This window comes from Papilio machaon, chromosome 5 (genome assembly GCF_912999745.1).
Source record: "Papilio machaon chromosome 5, ilPapMach1.1, whole genome shotgun sequence".
NCBI lineage: Eukaryota > Metazoa > Arthropoda > Insecta > Lepidoptera > Papilionidae > Papilio > Papilio machaon.
Window position 1 is genome coordinate 6,564,603 of NC_059990.1, and position 16,079 is coordinate 6,580,681.

Genomic DNA, 16,079 nt, shown 5'->3' on the forward strand with positions numbered 1-16,079 from the left:
TAGCCAAATGCATTAAAGTTATATTAGGTAAAACTTTTCTCGATTCAAAGTGTTGTGTTACCTGTTAGTGGTTATCATCCAAATATTGACGTAAGATATACAAATTAATATTTAATAGGAAGCGCTGTCCCTTGTTGAGGACTTTTCAAATTCCAGTAGCCAGTAAAAAACGTTAGTGAACAAACAGAAATCGGACGGATGTCAACAGTGACCTGACTTTCGACCCGATGTGTCCCGGAAAAACAGTTTCATGTTACCTTGGGATATGTTACCCTTTCGAAGAATTCAAATATTATAGGGTCAACAAAATATCACTCAGTGGTAAAGACAATTGTTTTTATTGTTTTTACTTGTTTACTTATTGTTGGTTTCTGAGACCAAGTTCTCTGTATAAAACATGTCGTCATCCCTGTCATTATCTTAGACAAAACAGAGATAGCAATTCGTTTTAAACGATTATCTTGGTCTCAGAAACCACAGTTAGTGACTGTTGTACTTAGAATCGCTAAGTTACTCAATTAAGGGTCCGGCAATAAGAATGCTTTCTAACAAATGTTTAAGAAGTTTGTATATCAAAGTAAGTGTAATTTTGTAAGTGAATTTTGACGTATTTAACATATTTGAGCGAAAATGATGTCCAAAACTTCAGCGAAATTGGTTCAGTATCCAATAAAATGCTCAGAAATTATTTCTAACATGATAACGCAATCTCAAGTTGATTATTTCTTAATTATTATCTTGTACATCACGCTTTGTTTCTTTAGCTAGCACTTCTTTATCTTGAAATTTGGTCCGATCATTATTAAGGGGTTAAAAAAGTTTTAGATCTATCGAACGTCGGCATTGGCGGTACAAAGCACGCGATATCTACGGCCTCCGAGATAAGATTAGACCGATCAACTTCGCCTCGACAAGATTTGACAAAAGATTATTATTCTTTTATATCCAAACGCAAAAGATAAGAAACAAGTTCTAAGTATATGTCAAAATATTTATCCTATCCGGAATAAATTATTACGGATTTTTGAAAATAAAAGTCAGTTTCTGAAATTGGAGAATTTGTTTATTAAATAACATAATTAAGTTGCAAATGTAATCGATAATTAATTTCCGTTATCATTTTTTTATTTGATATTATAATTTTTATTTATTTTACAATTAAATACATAAAACAAATTAATTTGATTAATATTAATTTATTACCCCTATAATTAGATTACAATTTACGATAGAAATAAAAAAAATAATATATTTATTTAAACACATTCTATGTTCCGAAGATTGATGGCATAATAAAATGATGGCTATATGACTTGTTCGTTTAACATATTTTTTTTATTCGTTTATTATCTAATATTATATTTTTATCTCAGATCTCACTTGTACACAGATAAATTATTATCTTAAACATGATTTTGTTGATTAGACGACAATTTTTTTTTAGACTTTTTTCATATCCTTGAATTGATTCATCATTCACGATTTGGTCTCTACGTAGAAAAAGAAAAATATTAATGAATATGTAAATTATTTTTTTTAAACATAAATAGAATAATTATGTTGTTGATGACTCACTATTATTATTACTACCATTAGAAAAGCGAATGTTTAGATAGATAGACGGATGGATGGATGATTGTTTCAAGGTCTCTCCTAAAAAAGATCTTGATGAACTTTAGTACAGATGTAGAACACAATCTGGAAGAACACATATGCTACTAAGTTCCTTTTAATTAGGCGCGAACGAAGTCGCAGGTAAAACCTAGTATTTACAAAAATGTGTCCACTGAGTTGACTTGACATAAGTAAGTTCGTAAAACTTTAATCCAGGAAAATTTATACTAATTACAATATTTCATGATATTACTATGTCACTTTCGTTTTTGAAAATAAATAGATATGTATATTTTTAATGTTTGGTATAATTTCAGTGATAACGTAGATAAATCTTAAAACTAATTGGAAAACAAAACAAAGTATTTAAAATATTTTACTACAAAGAGTTATTCTATTTACTCAGTTTTAATGGCATAAAATATAAATTAGAGATTATAAACGTGATTAAAATCACACACAAATAATGTATTACCCCTTACAAATTATGGATCTAAAAGTTGATTCAATGTTAATTCTTATAAAAAAATATAGTAGAGTATTAACATCCAATCAGACTGCAACCGATATAATCAAAGCAATAGAATCTATACAATTAGAATTGTAGAAAAGTGATGCAATTTTCCAAGGCCCGTGATTTTTATTTAAACTGCGGACAGCATCCGCCTAGACAATTACCCTTGTAGCACACACCCGAGGAAGCTAAAAGCGAAGCGAAGATAAAAAACTGGTATGGAATTGGTTCGTCTCTACAAACTGTTCAAGAAACAGGCTATGCGGAACCAAATGTAATAGGAAGAAATATCTATGTTGCATTTTCCCTGGCTTATATGTCTAAAGTCGTTAGTAAAGGTAGTTGAATGAACACTAAAGAAGTGCCATAGGGTAAATTCAGTCAGTACAGATTAACTCTAAGAGAGTATACTAATCTAGAGATAGTATGTGTGCTACTAATATAACGCGCTGCTTCGATTTTTTCGCTTTTACCGTCGTGTGCTAAAGGCGTTATCCCCTTGAATGCTCGAGATGAATGGATCGGTCCGTGAGAGCACTATCTGATCGGCGACGGCCCGCGCGGCTCTAGGTGCCTTACAACTTTTTACAGAGGACGTAACAACGTTGCGATCGTGTACACCGCATGCCCACAACGCTATATGTCATTTTTATGACGTAATATTGCATTCGAAACAGTATCGTACAAGGCGTTTACTAGGATAGTAGAATCGCTCAAATATAGTTAGTCATATAAAGTTAAGATTTGATAATTTCATTTCTTTAAAAGATATTTCTGTTGTCTTTTTAAATTCACTTTTGGAACAAAATATTCTCTATGAATTGTTTATTTAACAAAAAAAATCTTTCTCTCACAGAATATTAAAATTAAACAGAACATTCTAGAAATATGTGGAACTTTATAAGTAAAAAATAAAACATAACAATGTGTAACTGGAACTTCTATTACTTTCTTATGGTTACGACACAACATGATTCAAAGCTTTTCCGAACGAAGCTATCACCGGACTACTGAACTTATTTTTTTTATCCTAAGAATTCGTTCCTGGTTAACTGGTAAAGGAATCCCGTAGGGTCCACTGTTACATACCGAACCATCATAAAAAGTAAATACGCATCGCTGTGTTGCGTAACACATTCAAACAATTATTAATGATGTTTATTAATACAATTTCTTATATGCGAACTGTCTTGCATGAATGAAAATGTCATTCACGTGTTCAACAGTTATCTTTTGCGATTGTTAAAAAATCTTTCGGCTGTAACGGTCTTTATAGGCCTGCTGCTATCAATCACCGAATACTGTTAACAGTTTATGTTGAACAGAACTTAAATGCTTTCGCATTAATATTTATTGGAAATGGTCGTCATGTCGATCGGTTAAGAGTGAAGAAATTTTGTAAACTAGTTGTAACCAGCGTATAAAGACACCTGGTTATGAACAAGTGCGGCCTCTTCAAAAATACGTTGCATATTTCATGAGCATCGTTCAGTGTCTTAACGATAAGTTAGTTAACTTACACGAGTAAAATTACAAACTTAAAACAATATAACTTTAAGCAGATAATTTATTTATTAATTCCATTAATAAAAGTGTTGTATTTATAATTTCATTATAATTTTATTGATTACTAAAAATAAAACTTAACATATAAATATTAGTATTACTAATATCTTACTAATATTATAAATGCGAATTTTTAGATGGATGGATGGATGTTTGTTTGAAGGTATCTCCGGAACGGCTGAACGGATCTTGATGAAATTTGGCACAGATGTAGAACATAGTCTGGAAGAACACATAGGCTACTTATTAAGTTTTTTTTATTCCGCGTGGACGGAGTCGCGGACGACAGCTAGTAGGTATATAAAATTGTAATGAGTTTTTATTCTTAATAGTTGTAGATGCAGCGTAGGTAGCGTAGGCGTAGAGCTCCCGCAAAATGGATCCTTGATCTTATCAAGTTTGCGGTAGTATACTAGATGAGGGGGGACGAGTACTGATCACGGTGGAGAACTTTGAGGGAGGCCTACGCCCAGCAGTAGGCGACATGTGGCTGACATAATTACGATGACCATGAATGTTTAAACTGGAACAATATTTTTGATAGTAATGAAAACTTGTTTGTCAAATTTCGATTATTAAATTTTCTTGACACACTAACTACAAACATTACAAAGCTTAAATTACGAAGTGAGAGACAGAAAATAGTCACAACTAGAGCAATAGATGTATTCCTTGCCTTCTTATAATCATCCATGGAAGTAAAAGTTTCAATATTGCTTTATCAATGAACAATTGATGTAAACTGCACTACTAATCCAGTTAAGGTAACAATCAGTAAGCTTATCGATGTAACGAAAAAAGCTTTTACGGTAGTACTGTCCGCTTTTACTTTCAAAGGTTGCAAAAAGATGTGAAAGCCTAACGCCATGGATCACTAACGCTAAATTTAACCCGAGACGTGGACCAACGGACGCCCGCGCTCGTGACTTCGAGGAACCGATGCCCCATTGTTATGCCTGTTATACGGTATACTGTTACACTTCTTTACACCTCTTCATGGCATGTTACTAATGTACCTTTTAAGCAACTTTTTTTTCGTATTCAACAACTACATTCATGATTTTCTCGCAGTCCATATCGAATTTTAAACTTTTCGTGAACTTATTTTATCAAATGTTACAAATTTTCTGGAAAAATATTATGTATTTACTTATGTACTATATAGAGATAGTTACAATAATAAAATTAGATGATGCCTATTTATATTTCTAAAACTGTTTTCAATTAAAATATCTAGTTCTGTCAACATTTTTTTTTAAATTCTTTAGTAGAATTAAAATATTTGCTAAACTTTGTTAGCTATATTTACCAATGAGTAAGGAATAGATTTATTATTTAACAATCAATTTGAAAATTTTCCTACAGATTCAATAAATTCATATCGGTCAGCGGACCACCGCATAGAAAATAAGATGTAAGGCAAATTGAAACTGATCAAAGGGAACCAAAGCTTGGGCATTAGAATAAATTGATTCTGACAGATAATTCCGAACAAGCGAAATCTTTTACAACGGATATGTACATAAAATTCTCATAGAAGTGTGGATCAAAATCGTTAAAATTATATTTATGATTTGAGGTATCGGATAGAGTAAATAAATAAAAGAGTGGATTAAAATCGCTACCTTTATATGCTTTTTAAAACTCACATGTAGTCACTTCTAAAAAGCATAAAATAAGTAATTTTGTTTTTTTACGAAGGTGTTATTTAGCGTTGGATAAGTCCCAAACTTGAATGTGCTGTTCAAGTTTTTCATCTGTTTAATTGCTTATCTCTTGTAGGAGGTCCCTTGCAATAAAATAATTTTCGTTCTAAAGATTAAGACAAACTAAATAATAATTATGACATATCAAATAAATCATTGTATTCAAATTATATTGAAATCAATGCTACTTAATTTTGATCCTTTGAATATGTCAAAATATCTCATCGTCTAAGGAACTGTCGCAATGTACAATCGTAAGGCGAGGCCACCTGTTACATGGCTTACCCCGGTGGTCCAATCCTCAAGATGATTAAATTAGTATACAAAACGGATATAACGTACGAAATGATATACAATGAACCGATGTCGATTCTGTATAATGAAGCAATGAAATAGTTGCACGAGCGATATTAGATTAAATGTAAAGTTTACTTTTACTTCCAAACTTAACGTAGAAAAACACTAGATAAACGATGTACGACGTTAATTTTTTAAAATGCAATTTGAATTATATCTATTTTTTTTTTCAAAATCCTGAATTAAATCATATTTTTTATAAGCGTAGGAAAATAATTAAATAAGTGATAATCATCCAAGTACGCTGCGTAAATAGTATATGTAACCATAGTTTATAAAAATGTCTAGTTATCTCTTTTGCGCCAAAGATAATGAGAGGGAGATTACGTTATGTTTTATACCGGGGTTTTGGTCTCAGAAACCAACTATAAGACTTAAAAGTTTGCGTTAACGTTACCTTTACCCGAGCTATATCCCATCAGTTGTCGGTTCCATTCGCTTTGCATATGATAATCCCAGGATACTCAATACACAAAAACATGTTGCATTTTAAAATCCTTCTCGAAAGTAAACATTTGACGTTTCGAGGGAAATCGAACGGAAGACTTTTTGTTAGACTATTTAGTATAGGAGATAAATTGTATTTAACTGTGTATTTACATACGAAGAAATAAAAGACACATGAGTGTAAAACAAATAAGACAAACTAGTGACAAATAAAAAGTTTTAGTTTTTTATTATTATTGTTTTGAAAGACACACCGGACGATTATCAAGACAAGTTGTGTTCTATTTACAAGTTTTTATTACTAATTTTTATTTTTGGTGTATTTTTAGAATTAATTTTTATATTATTTAGCTATTATGTTATATTTAATTTTAAAAAATTCCTCCCAAGTAGGGTTGGCGACAGGCAGGCGGTCGGCCGTAAAAACTTAAGCCAAAACTTTAAGGTTCATAAAACCTTGTGTGCCGACCCTACGTAAGTGGGATAAGGCCAGGGAGATGATGAGTTTTTTATTATTAAAAAGGAAAAATGACAAAAATTTATGAATACATCTTAGTAATATTATAAATGCGAATGTTGAGACGGATGGATGTTAGAAAGTATCTCTAGAAAAGCTCAGCAGATTTCGCTGAAATTTGACATAGATGTAGAACATTGTCTGGAAGAACATAGGCTACTAAATATTTTTTAATGCTGCGCTGACGGAGACGTGGGTGACGGCTAGTTATTGATATAATTAAAGAACATTATTCACCTAGATTGGAGCGTCGGTGTCTCAGGGGTTAAGCACGTGATTTTTAATGGACAGGTCCTGGGTTTGAATCCCGCCATGTACCAATATGTTTCTAGATTTTAGATTTACATATGTACATTTATGATGTAACCTGCACATATCGACGAAGAAATTTTAAGATATGAAGTCAACCAACCCGCACTAAGCCAGAGGTTGACTATGACCTACTTCTTTGTCTTGGTTAATAGAAGTAGATTTTAGGGCCGCTGCACACAGACAGCTTAAAAGCTGTCAGTGTATGTTAGCCCTTATTATGGACAACCGCACTTGTCACATAACACCTTGAAACACAAAACATATTTCGATTTCTCTAAATCATAATCGATTTTGATTTACTGTCTTCACGGGCGATATATTTTTATAACTCGGTCCGTCTATCGATATTATATTCAAAGACATTGTCGACACCGCGCCTTTGTTCGTTTACAAAAATGTATAAGTTAGAAGACGTCTGTCCATTGTACAGTATACGTTGGTGACTACAATGCCTGGTATTTTATAACGATTGAAACTGACGTGTGGTCGAATGTGTCTAAGTGTTTGAGATTTATATTGAAGTTAGATATATTGAGCATTTTATTTATATCAGATGAATATAATAATGTTCAGATTTCGTATGTACATAAATACATAAGAACTCACACATTTCGTGAAAATTTATATCTAGTTACCTAATAAAAATTACGCTAGTAAAATAATGCTCTATCCTTCTCTTTTATAAAAAAGATGGTTTATTCGCAGCGACCATTTAAGAATTATTTGACACAAAGTGACACAAAGAGTATGGCGGCTAGTGTTGTCACTTCACACTAGTGATGTACCTCAACATTATGGATATGGGAAAATTAGCTCAACAAACGACTCCTTATATTAGAACTTGGTTTTAAGCACTGCAGTTACAATTGGAAATCACACATTAAGTGGAAAGTACCTTAATTATGTACGTTAGTATAAAAGTATTGTTTAAAATATTTATAAGTACCAACAGCTATTCTAAATCATCTAAGCATAAAATTACTTAGTGGTTATATATTAATAATGTCTTCATACGCTCGATAAAACATTTATAATGTCCACAATAAAATTATACGTAGTAAAAGTTGGTCCTTCGAGTTTTACTATTTGCTCTTTACAAATGACCGTCTGGGTACCAGTGTCGGCCGTCTCGCCGCCGGGTACCTATTTAGCGGCGGCTTTTTACTTGTTATTGTCGCCCGCCATGTCACTAATTTTATTTATTAGTGTCCTTTATTATTTGTCAAATTGCGGAATACTACGGCTTTGTGGTATAGGCGGTATAGCTTTGAGCATTCCGTAAAAATATATTTGTTCATGTATATGGACCTACTTAAAGTCTAAAGTTAAAATTCTTATTAAAATAGTACAGAATTTTTGGTTACACTTTCAGTCATCATAATTGTTCACATATCTTAAAAATATGTCATCATTTACGTACGTTAGAGACGTTTAATTATTACCTCTACCTGTCTACCTCTATCTGCACCTTAGTGTAGATTTAGTAGTTATGAAAAACCTATATTTAAGAACTACTTAAGTATCGAATAATAACTGTGCGGCAGTTCATCACATAACGTCTTAAAAACTTCATCAAGTTCATATAAAAATTAGATTTAATAAATCCTGAAATATGAACAGTATTCGCCTTATAAGGTTAATTAGAAGATAATTCATACCAGTCAAGAATATTAGTAGAATGCAATATATCAATAGGGTCTCTAATCTCCAATTACGGTTCGTAACCCCTCGCACCTTGTTCTCGGTCAGTAAGGTGATGGTAATATACGCACCCTATTAAAGGTAGTCTCATATTGAACGTCGCCCCGATTTACAGACTGCCCTAAGAATGTGTTACACACGGTCGTAGAGTTTGTTGAACAACTTTGCTAATTTTAATTAATTTATAATCGACCAATTAAATAAATGAAAAAATAGCTTTATTTTTCCTTTTAGTGAATTTATTTTTGATTATTTCGTGTTATCCTATAAATATATTTTGGATAATTCTATGTATATTTTTTTAAGATTTATAATACCACAATCAAAAAATATCAACGTGTATAAGTACAAATATTTAAAAAAAAATCAATTGCTCAAGTATTGCTTAAGTACAATTTTGTTTGTGAAACAATCTATGCGTATCTTACATTTCTAACATCTGCCTAACCCGTGCACGCGTAATCAAAATAAAAATATTATTTTAGTAGATTTATTCGATAGTGGCCGGCAGATGTGTTGGCGCGCGCTCCTTACTCTCTATTTTTGTTGGCTCTTCATTGTGTTTTGGGTAAGGGTCTCAAAGGGTCAATATCCACTATGGCTTCCGTTCGATATTCACTTTATTTCTTGTTTCGTCTGTAAACATCTTAAAAGTCCGCCGTCAATCATTCAATAGTATTTTGCATTTGCAGAAACGATTTGTATGGAAACGCCTGTCTGACTTTTTAAATTCGAGTCCTAGCTACCTACGCACAGTCCTTTTCAGATCGAACGAAAAAAGTTAACGTGGGACTTCTCTTATGGGATAAATTCAATTGCTTTTTACTGATTAAATTAATTTCATTGGCCCTTTGAAGCATGAAATACCAAATCCATTACATCAACGACAGTTTAATGCGCTAAGCCGCATCTCGGCGCGCAATAGAATAGCCCCTGTACTGTGTAAAATTCAAGAATCTTTAACATACCGGTCACAGGTGGTAAATTCCAGAAATAGAAAAATCGCAGACCTTTATCCTTAACTAGCTCGTTATTCGCTTAGTTATTGGCGGTAATGGACCGAATTTTTCATTTTAATTCACTGTTAATTAAACATGTTCCTTGAACTTGGAAAATGCCGCGATATCTCGTAAGGTGCTAAGGACTAATTAATTGATGATCGATATTAATTAATACCTCTCTTAGGAAGCGATAGCAGATCGGCTCGACTGGGTACGGTGCGGGCGCAGTGTAATCAGAGGCTACATTTCAGGTGTCGCGCTCTCACGATAATTCTAGTTAGTGTAGCCGCAGTAAGGGGAATTGTTTTGCCAACAAAACTAAAAATCTAGCAATCGCATTACCTGCCAACCTCCGCACTTAATACCCGTATTAAGTTCAAACTGGTAGCAGACTGATTTCAATTTCAAATTAATCAATGTGTGCATTAAAAGTGATTCACTTTACTACGGTTTTTCTTTTACATAATTCAATTATTTATATTAAAATTGAAATTTCCCATTATTTTGAACAGAATTTTTGATTACTATAAGAATATTTTATTGAACACGCGCGGCATATAAAAAATAATTCATACAGAGCAGGTTATGTATTATGAAACGGGTCCGCGCCAGAAAAATATACAGTTTTTTGTTTGTTAGACCTCATGAATGTGTGGCGGTGAACGTGCGATAAATGACCGATTGACAAAGTCGCATGGTGAATGAAAGACCGACCACTGTGGACGCTTAAAACTTATTGCCACATTATAGTGTTAAATAACACAAAAGGATGGTCATATTTTCAAAATAATTACGTCAATAATTGGCACGCGAACGAAGCCTCACTGTTCGTGTAAGCCTCATTATAAGGAATCGAATTTTACCACCAACGGCGTCAGATTAATCGTTTTAGCTATATCATAAGTTTGTGTTTGCGCATAGAGCCACTTCGCGTCAATTATATCGCGAAATGAAGCTAACCCATCTACTTATTTATGAATCGAATTATTGTTGCAAATGTGCGAACATTTCTTTCATTGTAAACCGGGTGTCATTATAAGTGCGAGATGTTTTATTTGGCGTTTTATTTGCAACTTCTTAATCGCCATACATTAATTTCTTTGAGTATAGAAGCGTTCTTTATTGAATATGTTTTCAATAAAGACCGCTTGAGTGCTTTGCATTGACATTACTGTTGATGACAGTATTTTTTACATATTTTCTTTCTGCAAGTTCTAAGTTAATAATTAATAATAATACCTTTTATGATAGAAATATATAACACTATCAGATGACGTGTGAGAAAAAACGGGTAAAGATAAAAAAAAATACAATGCTCTTCAACACCTGAGTCAAAATAAAGATTTAAGTGATAAATATTCAATCTAACACATTTCAATGGCGCGCCCATTGATCAAAGTTTCAAAGCCTCCGATCATAATACAAGGACGTATCTCTACATCACATTTACAGTCACCGATACTTACAATGTCCTAGGATTTGCAACAAAAGATTCCTTCATCACAGATCTTATCGATACTTCGTGGTCAAAATAGTCAACATTGATAAATCTCTAAATTCGTCAAATAACCTTTTACAGCTTAAATAATTTTTGCAAACATTGTGACAGAAGGGAAAATCAAATTGCTTAGTTTTTACAGTGGAACCTTAGTAAGCGAGAGTCTAAGGGACAACTCGCTTACAGAGGTATCTTTCTTACCCGAGTTTTTAGCTTATAGAGGTCGTCCGTCAGGACCGGGCAATGACTCTCGCTTATAGATATTTCTCACTTATCCTGTTCCCGTTTATACAGGTTCGATTGTACTTATTTTTGAAATAAATTGCTTCGGATGTTTTACAACCGCACCGTGTCCTATTTACACAACTTTCAATAGACATGTTACTATCAAAACATAATTACACAAGATATATGACAACGAAGTAGACTAGGTTTCTTATATATTTATTTAACCAAAATATTTGAAATAAAGTAATATGAATGGTTATTCATATCTTTATTGATTCTAATGATAGAAGAAAATTGTCCTAGCTAGATATATTTGAAGTCAATAGAAATAAGAAATTATAATAAACCTATCTAAACAATTTTATAAGTCTGTAATCACAGACTTGTTTAAAACAGACATATTTGTATCGTCAATTTAAATACAACTTAAAGACAATCACATTGTCAACCAATAAAATATGTAATTTTGATTTCTCGTTTCAATCGAATTATAATACTTTAATAATAAAAATACTAGTTTAAATTAATTAATGGTAGAAAATCTATGAAAGTGAAATTTTATTTATAATCTGTGCTTTTACTTGTAACATTACCGTTGAAGGGTGGGCTTGTTCAAATATAAAATTATAACACGTTTATTTGCATTCGATAAGTGTAACGTATTTTCACTGGACAAATGCCGCTACTAGGGTGACAATAAATCAGGAAGAATATTATTTTGTTGGTATTTTTTTTTAATACAGAAACCTCAGCAATTCACCGTTAGTGTTATAGCTGATAGTACGAAATACATTGCAAGCGTACTCCACCTTTCTTTTGTTTCTTATTGTGTTTTCTTTATAAATGCAGAAATAAAATTTAAAGGCATTTAGAGGTACATTCTAACACTAGAAACTTGGACTTGATGTTTTTATAGAATAGACTTCCAAGATACGATTTTAATACTTTTACAAAGGTTTATTTACAGTGAATTATTTGGATATTATTAAAGTGAAATAATGATATTAATCTGCAATTGGTTCCGTAATTTTTTATTCTAAAATCAAGGCACCCTGTTGAGGTCACCCTAAACACTAAGCATCAGTACAGTTATGCGTTATGGCCTCAAAATTCCCTCAAATAAGGGGTGGAACACACCTGTCCTGCCCTCAACGACACGCGACGACGAGGCACATTGCTGCACAAGCCAAATCACCAGTATACGTAGACCTGTATCATTTCCATACTCATTCTTGTTTCCTAAACAAAACTTGTCGTAGTAGTTCAACTTATAATGGATGATAAAATGAGGGGTGTGCACACGTAACATGTCCTTAAATCTATGAACGTGCAATGTGCATTGTAATGTATATGGTGGAATGAATTTGAATAGTTTTAGTTAACACAGGGTGCTTAGCTACTTAGTTATTATTATTTTTAACGAACTCGTAAAGAATTGTAAAACTAGGAATCTCTTAAGACCGATTTTAACTGTACAGTTTGGCGATATTTACACGTATAAAGATTAGAATAATGATAACATTTTCACATGTTCAATTTATGATTAAACTTCATTAACTTATCTTTGCTTCTAGGATTACGTGTAAATATGGTTGTCGAATTAGTACAGACTGAAAGGCAATAGATTAGAATTCTATTTTATGATTTATGGAGTTTTGTTTTAATTTTAGTTCTTGTACAATCATACTAGCATTACAAATGCGAATGTTTAGATGGATGGATGGATGGATGGATGGATGCTTGTTTGAAGGTATCTCCAGAACGGCTCAACGGATCTCGATGAAAGGCACAGATGTAGAACATAGTCTGGAAGAACACATAGGCTACTCATTACGTCTTTTTTATTCCGCGCGGACAGCTAGTAAATCATTAATTTTAATTTTTATATTTATTTTACCATGCCATACAAATCTCTTAATAAATATTTCACAACAAAAATGTTGAATTGATTGCTTTAAAAATTCCTCATTGTTCCTGTGCCCTCTCCCCCAGTTCCGCTGAACTTAGGGCTGGAACACCTGTCCTTCATTGTGCCACGCGTCGTGATTGCGATTCCCTCAAACACTATTGTACTCGTTAGCAAATACCCATTTGATATTCGGGTGTATTAAGAACCAGTTATTTTATGTCGCAATTATACAGTTACTCGTTGTATGTGACACGCTTTTTATGGTTCGGAAACTATTATAAATTAATAGAATTGTGGATTAACACAAGCACTTTGAAGCAAAGCGATGTTGTGAGGCAACAATTATAAAAAAAAAAACATGCATACGAACTAAGAACTCTTTTCTTTTAAAGTCGGTTAAAATAATATAACATTACACTTATTCTTATTAGAAACTTATAAAATTATAAGTAAATAGGAACATTTCACGTTCACCTTTATTATTCTACCGTTGTAGCTGTGATTTCAAAAATCCTTCGATTAATTTGGGCTAAGGCCGTGTAATAAGACATTCTATCCGCTCATTAGCAGACGCCGAATATCCGTGCGTTACCAACGGACCGTCGGACCTCCGGAGCGACGTACCAGCGACCTGAACAAAAAGCTGCTTATGCATCCGACATCAATGAACCGGAACCTCAAACCTTTCGCCAAGGACTTTGGCCGGGGCTTTAATTTCACTGAATAAAATATTTTTTGATTCCGCGAAACTTTTACTTTTAAATACTATTGTTTAAAGAATATTAATTTTGAGAGATTTCTGGCCACTAGTAATAGATCTGTGTATCACTTGCTTTATTAATAAATAATGGTTACTGTCAAGGATTAGTAAAGAGGCTTAATATAAAAAAATATATATTCAGACAAAAAAAATCGAACATTTTATTTTTCTAATTTATTTTGTCTATTGCTTACCTTTTAAAGTATGTGAAAAAATATACAGTCTGAATTGGATCGCAATGACGAAATAAGTGTTTGATTTTAATTATTCCAACATCTACGCTTGCCTTATTACGCCTTTTTCCTTATGCTAATTAACGGTTTCAAAATCTTATTAGAATCGATTAATTTGCTGTTTTAAATTTGGAATAACATCACTTATGTTATTATTTTTGCCATATTAAAGTTAGATATAAGATAATAAGAGTCAATCAAACATACAACAAATCTTACCTCTCTTATATAAAAAGCCCAGCAGCTATATATCTTATAAGTTGACTGTTTATTTTTTGATAATATCTCAGGCTAGGATAGCAAACTGGATCAATTGGAATTGATGTCATAAATAATAGATAATGAATTCATGAAAAAAATATGACGTTGATATCTGCACTCTTGTTTTACTGTCTCTGTGAGTTCCAAGTTATGAACAGTGCACTACTTAATTAAGATATAATTTAAATATATTGATAGATGCTGATATTTATAACAGTTGTAATTGGTACTTACGAGTAATTGTAATTTTTAACTGAATTTTGTATTACTAATTAGATAGTAAGTTTAGTCGTGTTTTAAAATATTTACTCCATCCAAATGATATTCTTGTATATCGTCGATACTAAATCACAGCTTTTAAATCGTCGCAGTATCATTAATATTAAAAACAAACCGCCATGACATGTTTTAACCGAGAGACGTAAATACGTAGTGCGGTGTGTTAGCAATCACTGTGGATACATTTAGCTGGCAAAATTATCCTCCCGCCTCGGGCGTCTGACCACTGTCCCACCGTGGGTAGAACACACGCACGTCATTTCATTTTAATCTTTTTTCATAGCTAAATAACATTTACATTTACGTTTCAATCTTGATTTATAGATTGAAAATAGGTACAGTATTTTAATAATGCTCTAGTAGTTAAAACTTTTACGTACTTTTTAATGTAGGACGAAAACTAGAATAAAAGTGCGCACTTGGGCATAAACCATCATCAAATTGATGTGAACATTACAATTAGATCTGAAGAAAAAGATAATGAAGAAGAGTTAATAATGAGAATGAGTTATTGTAGTTGAATAAGTATATCAATACATAACTGTTCAGTTTTGTTTTTGAATCTATACATTTTAATAAATTTGGAGTGTCTGTATATAATATCGAAAAAAAAAATCTTGTCTGTCTGTATGCCTGTCCGCAAGGCCGCGTTTGTTCCGCGTAATCTCCGGAACGTTTATACCGATTTTGGCGGGAAGATAGCTACTTTTTAAAATTCTGCACTGATGAAGTCGCGGGCGACCGCTAGTTCCATAATATATTTTATAATTATAATATTTTTAGTATCAATGTGGCTTTTTGAACAGTAACAAGGCATGAATCATCTCGAACAATTTATTACTGGCAAATTATAATTTGTACGTAATTGAATACTAAAGGAATTGCATTTATCAATTGATAAAGACCGCATCGAATCGCCGAAAGCAAACGACATTTATCTGAAGATTTATGTTAGCTGATGTATTTTAGTTGGAGCAATTAAAATTGTTTGCTTATTTTTATTTATTATTCGAATGTTTCATTAATTAGCCATATTTTTAAAATACCATTGAAATCATTATACAATATTAAATTAATTGTAAAGTGAGAAAATATAAATCTTATCTTTTGATTTTCATTACCCTATTTAACTACTTAGAATCTAATAATGTTCTAGGCCTAGTATTGGGGTGTAGT